Genomic DNA, 6,000 nt, shown 5'->3' with positions numbered 1-6,000 from the left:
GCGTTTGAGGTGGAGATATGGGGACGGCGACGCGATTTTTGCTAACGGAGACGAACGGAAGAAGATCGGAGAAGAGTGAGAGGCCGTTTTTGGAGCTCTACCCGGAAAAGATCGCACCGGAGATGGGAGCTTGATTCGCCGTCGAGAGAGATAGAGGAGAGGTGAGTTTCCAAGAACCCTAATCCCTTTCTATTATTCAATTATTTTTAATTCAATTTTCTTCTTTTTTTTTAATTAGAATTTGAGTAAAAAAACTGGATGCTGAAAAAGCCTTAGATTGGAACAAGCTCTTGGGCCATGAGAATGCTGTTTGGCCCATGTCACGTTTGTGCTATAGAAAATTGAACAAAAACAACACTTTGGGCCAATACTGTGCTGGGCTACACCCCCTGTTTTCAGGCTCTCACCCCTGTTTCCATGTTTTCCTTTTTAGATGTAGATTTTTGACATAATCTTTGTTCTATTTTTTAGGTAATAAAGAGTTCCCTTAGCAACATAAAAAAGGAATAAAAACATGTAGATATTTTGACATTTTTCGGTTCTAGTTGTGTTGATAAAAATTGGCATAAAAAACAATAAAAATACTAGTTTAGACTTATTAGAATTTAGGTTCTTTAAGTGCAATTTAGACTTGAGATAGAATTCTCTTAACACCAATAAAACTCATAAAAATAGTAGTATTTTTTAGAATAATTTTGTACTAATATTTGAATTGCTTCTCTATTGCTTTTGTATCATTTTCATGCTATCTTTGTATAATTGTTGTGTAATCTTGTTGCTTAGCTTTTTGGCCATATTTTGGGCCTATTTTGTCAATATCATTTGTTTGCTCCTTTTAGAACATATTCCATTAACATGATAACTTTAGGTAGACTTTCCCTTAGATTCTAGTTTAGATCTTTAATAGGTTTTAGTGCATAACCTTAGATTAGAGAATAGGTTAGTGCCCCTCTTTCATTTCTTTTTCTTTTTCAACTCTAAAATACTTAATAAAAAAACCTGACAAAGATCACACTGTGACCTTTTCTGATGTGTAGTGAGAAAGAAATGATTGGGGCGTAGGCCCCGATGTACGTTCTTTCTCACATAGTAGAAAAGAAATGATTGGGGTGTAGGCCCCGATGTACGTTCTTTTCTACTAAACGGAAAAGAAATGATTGGAATGTAGATTTCGATGTATTTCTTATCCGTTATTTAGAGAATCGATTGTGGTGTAGACCTCGATGTGCATTCTCTAAATAGTCAAAAACAAAACTCTTTTTCTTGGTGTGATCTAAGTCGCAAAGTAAATCTCCCTTAAAAAATACTCAACCAGAAAACATTCAAAATGATTAATAAAGGCTTTGACTTAAAACAGAGTAAGGAAGCGATGCGAAGCCCTGTAGAGGGTCTTCGTCATCGTGGAATTACAATGAAAGACACAAACCAAACTTTTGCTTTTCTTTTGCCTTGTTAGGCGCTTAAGAACAAGTTAAGTCCTTTCCAAAAGTAGGCGTATAAGTCTCCAAAGGTCGAGCATCGTGGATTGTGACCTTAACCGCTGCTCAACTAAAAAACACAAAACAAATGGAAACTATGGAGCCGAACTACGGTCGCTCTGATTCCTGGTAAGGGATACGTAGGCATTGGGTCGCGGGGCCTAAGCGAGCACACTTGTAAATAATTCCTTCTTTTCCCCGTATTTCTTTTGCATGCATTCGCATTTAGGTTTTATACATAGATACACCCTTTAGATAGAAACAAACATAGGTGGATACCATCGAGTACGATGGGCGTGAGGGGTGCTAGCACCTTCCCCTTGCGTAACCGACTCCCGTACCCTGTTCTCTGGTCGAAAGACCTTGTTCTTATTCTGAGTTAGGTTTTCTGATATTCCTTTCCCGCGATGGGATGAATATATTAGTGGCGACTCTGATCCATTTTTCGCGGTAGCGACAGCTGGCGACTCTGCTGGGGATGTGATAGACCAGTGCTGGTCCATTCTTAGCGAGTCGATCCTAGCCTGCGTTTGTTTGTTTATTTACTGGGTGTTTATTTGTTTTTATGTCTATACCTTGTATATATGTTTGCATGTTTATTCTTCTGCTTGCATATCATGTTTATTTCTGTTTGCACATCATGCATATGGATTATATTCTGTATTCCTTGGGGTCTTCTGTTCTGTTTTGCAGGTTGGGTGGGATGTTCTATGAGGTAAAAGGCCCAATACCCAGGCCAGAGTGACACATAGGATACCTAGGATAGAGTGGATAGTCATGACGCCGATGAGATGTCAGGTCTTGTCTAGTGCGATCATGAGACCCACGCCCAGTCGAGGTCCAAATGGGGTATCATTGTTGGCATGTAGATGCAACAACATTGGTGCCTCAGGAGGACTGATAACGCTGGTTGCCATTTTGACCTACCCTGACCTAGACTACACCCGTGAGTGGGGAGGGATATACATGACAGGTACCGTTGGTGACTATTCTGTTCAGATGGTGACTATTGTTCTTATGGTTTTGTGGTACCTATGCCGAAATTTTGATCTCATGACATCTGACATATATCAATTATTCAGAGGATTGTACAATGGTTATTCAGATTATATGGACCTTGATCCCATGCTTTTGCATTGCATACCATCATTACTGTATCCACTTCATTTGTGGGGGATTCTAAAGTCTATTTCCAAAAAAAGAGGAAACGAAAAAGTAGAAAAATAGAAAAGATGAAAAAAAGAAAGAAAAGATACTATATACAAAAAAAAGAGAATAAAAAAGAAATAAAAGTGTGAAAAGGCTTTAGGATCCCTTAGAAATGAAACATGCATTCATACTATCATGCATTTCATGGTTCGATCAGAAGCTTATGGGGGCCCTTTCTATTCAGATTTTGACTTCAACAACAAATTGACTTCTCACCGCTACGTGCTTGAAGATTAATGATGGAACAACTCCGTGAGGACTTAACTCAGATGAGGACAGAAATGGGGATTAACCTGAATCATTGTATGGAGGCTATTCAAGCCCTTGCTTTTAGACATGAAGAAGTGAGACAGGTTCTTCAGAGACCGGATGAAAATGTTAATCTCAACACAGGAGAAGGTCTTGTGAATCAGAATGTTAGAAATACTGTTGAGATTCCAATTCCCGTTAAAGAGACTTCGCATCAGGAGAATAATTCAGAACTTGAAGCCTTCAGGTTCCCGATTGACGAGTTTGACAAAAGGTTCCACCTTCTGGATGAAAGGTTGAAAGCCATGGAGGGTCGTGACTCTATTGATTTAGACGCTGCTGGTTTGTGCCTAGTGCCTGGTATCAAGATCCCTGCTAAGTTCAAAGTCCCCAACTTCGAGAAGTACAAGGGTACCACGTGTCCGATAGCTCATGTCAAGGCATTTTGCAACAAAATGGCTCCTTATGCTGAGAATGACAAGCTGTTAATGCATTTCTTTCAGGATAGCCTCAGTGGCACATCTCTTGAGTGGTATAATCAACTCGAAAGAACCAATGTCCGAGCTTGGAAAGAACTAGCAGAAGCCTTTGTCAAGCGTTACAAGCACAACAGTAACATGGCTCCAACCAGAATGCAACTCCATGCTTTGACTCAGAAAACTGACGAATCATTCAGAGAATATGCCCGAAGATGGAGAGAATTAGCGGCTAAAGTTCAACCTCCGCTCTTAGAGAAAGAGCTCATTGATATGTTCAAGGATGTGATGGAAAGTCCGTACTACCAATGTTTGGCTGCATGTAAAGCCTCTGATTTTGCAGAATTGGTTCTCGTCGGAGAACGAATGGAGCATGGTATTAGGAATGGTAATGTCCAAGTTTTTGGTACTCCTTCTGAATTCCACAAGCAAATGAATGAAGAGACCAATGCAGTTTCTGATTATGAAGTGGAATCTCCTGATTATTCTCCTGATCATATCTCTTGTCATGAAGCAGTGGAAGTAACTCCTGTTCAGGATGACCCACAAATTTGTGTTGCAACTCTCAATCAGCCTCCCACTCAATTTGTTCAACAGAAGCTTATCCCAAAGGATCAATCAGGTCAGTATGTGCCACAAAGGCGGAATTATCAACACAATCGTCACCCACAAGGTAGAAAGAGGCATAGAAGGCCAAAAAGAGTGTACGATCCCATTCCTATGACTCGTGATAAGCTGCTTTCCCACTTGATCAATCTTTCCTTGGTAGAACCAAAGCAACCCAAGCAACCAAAGCCTGTTCATTTCCCGTATCATGTGGGATTTGACCCTAATGTTAGTTGTGGCTACCATGCTGGGGCACCTGGCCATTCGATTGAAGATTGCCAACCATTCAAAGATAAGGTTCAAGACCTGATTGATTCCAAGGCTATCACTTTCATACCCGAGGGCCAAGATTGAAGTTCTCTGTTGACTCAGTGAGTCTTCTGAAGCAATAAGGCCATACGGAGTCAAGTCTCCTCAACTATGGCAAACATCATTTCATTTCCGTATTCTCATTTCAGTACTTCCTATTTTGTGAAAGGCTATTTCCTTGTTTGAACTGGTTGGTATGATAATAATAAAAGCCCCACAAATTCTCGAGCAACTTTGTCAGAATCTTTTCAAAAAAGGGAAATCAAGAATGTTTTGTAGAAGCATCTCTCATTCTCAAGGTTCTTATGCTCAATTGTATCCGTGGAGATTGGTGTTTTAGTTGGTGTTTGAGCTCTCTTTGCAACAAGTAGTCTCTCTAAATTTGGTAACCACGCAAGGTTCCTCCATGTTTGATGGCAAATACTTCTTCAACAAATATGCTTGGGGCTCCCGCACGAGGGATAAGCAAGACGTACTCTTATCTTGAGCATTGCCTCACTCGCATTGCTCAAATCCCTAAAGTAAAAAAAGAGTAAAAAGAAAATAATAATTACAACTCTTGGGTGACTTCGTTGAAATTTCCTTTTGAAGTAATCTGAAGTTTTTGGAAGGAACTGCAGAAAGTATTCAAGATCAATAAGTCCGTACGGAGTCAAGTCTCCTCAATAATGGTCATTCATTTGGTTCTCTACTGCATTTTCATTTGTAATCTTTCTTTGTTTGTTTAAGCATTGCTAGCATGTAAAAACTTGTTAATTTTCGAATGAAAATCATAATACATTGTTTATGTTTGTCTTGAAGTAATCCATTCGTTTTCACTCAAAAAAATCTTTTTGGCATTACGATACCAACTTTACTAATATCCTGCTTAGGCAACGAGCAGAGGGAGAATGATGAAAAAAAAATGCAAAATCCCTAATTGTGTGTCTTTGAATAAAACCCTACTGATGATGTACAGGCATTGTTTCAAATCCCCAAACACCGGAGATATAAGGGAGATAGACCCTCGTCAACCCCTTTGAGCCTTGAAGTAGGAGTTTCTTTTCTGATCAGAAAAAACCCTTATTTTTAACCCTGGGGCAGGGTAGTGTTCATTTAACTTGATCGAGTGTTCAAAACTCACCAAATGATATACATTCAAGGATACAACAATGGTTATCCTTCCAAAGGTTGAGGAAAATAAAAAATCGTGATGGTTATCCTTCATCTATCAAGATGACAAAAGATGACGATACCACAATGGTAATCCTTCATCAACCATGGAATGAAGCAGTCGAAATCACTTCCAATGAATCAAAGACAATGTGAGGTCACACGACTTGTTCAAAAAAAAAGGCAAGCAAAAAAATGAATGAAAAGAAAAATGATGAAAGAAAAATATAGACATAAAAAGAAAAATAATGGTGAAAATAAAGCAAGAACAAAATCGTGTGACGATAAATCTAAAGAATAAAAGGTGAGCGACTGCCATGTCCGAAATACCTCATTGATTCCTCAACCATTTCAAAAAAATTCCTGGTGAGGGACGAGCACTCATGTTGAGTTAACTGAACTTAGGAGTGGAGAACATCACGAAGGGGGTGGGCACTAAATAATTTTGAGCCTAAAAATCCTTTGTTTCAAAAAACCATGAACCCGGCCAAGTTACAACCCTTAAAAGTCCTAATTGAAGT

This window comes from Vicia villosa, linkage group LG4, assembly GCF_029867415.1.
Source record: "Vicia villosa cultivar HV-30 ecotype Madison, WI linkage group LG4, Vvil1.0, whole genome shotgun sequence".
Lineage (NCBI taxonomy): Eukaryota > Viridiplantae > Streptophyta > Magnoliopsida > Fabales > Fabaceae > Vicia > Vicia villosa.
The sequence above is the reverse complement of the archived record's forward strand: the minus strand, read 5'-3'. Positions refer to the sequence as shown.